The sequence below is a fragment of the Microtus ochrogaster genome, linkage group LG4, assembly GCF_000317375.1.
Source record: "Microtus ochrogaster isolate Prairie Vole_2 linkage group LG4, MicOch1.0, whole genome shotgun sequence".
NCBI lineage: Eukaryota > Metazoa > Chordata > Mammalia > Rodentia > Cricetidae > Microtus > Microtus ochrogaster.
The window spans coordinates 64,622,623-64,623,427 of NC_022030.1; positions in this window are offsets into that span (position 1 = coordinate 64,622,623).

Sequence of the window (805 nt, forward strand, 5' to 3'; positions counted from 1 at the left end):
CAACCTAGGCCACATGAGACCTTGTGATAAGAGATTCTTGGGTCATAGAGAACATAGCCTTCTCAAGATTTTTCTCTGGGGACCCATGAATTTCTTCTCCTGAGAGGGCTATTATAAAAATGGTATTAAAAATAGTAAGAATAGCTTCCCCCGCACTCTGGAAGTCCTATCTGGCTCCATGGTTCCTCTAACCCACACTCCACCATGCTATGCTGATGTCAGTCTCCTTTGAGAGCTGTCAACAGAGTGAACTGATGCCAACATCCTACTCTTGAACTTGTCTTGCAAAAGCTCATTAGCTTTGGGTATTTCCTTGTTATAACAACAGTAATTAGAAGTTCTCTGACATCAGTGATGAGGATCCCACCTTGCATTTCTCCATCTGTTCAACAAACTTGGGCATATCTTTGTGAAATTTACATACAAGTCTGAAAGTTACCTGTTAGGCCTATAGCAGCAGACAGGGCAGACTTCCTGCCCTCCCAAAGGTTCAGAGTCCTCAGCCAACTTGATGGCTCAGCAAAGCAAGGTGCTTGCTACCAAGCTCAGCAACTTGAGTTCAATCCCAGGGATCTGCATGATGAAAAAAGAACTGACTCCAATGAGGTGTCTTCTGATTCTCTCTCTCCTCTCTCTCTCTCTTATACACACACATCACAAAATAAATAGTAAACAAATGTGTGTTTTAGAAAGTCATCGTACTGCCGGGCGGTGGTGGCGCACGCCTTTAATCCCAGCACTCGGGAGGCAGAGGCAGGCGGATCTCTGTGAGTTTGAGACCAGCCTGATCTACAAGAGCTAGTTC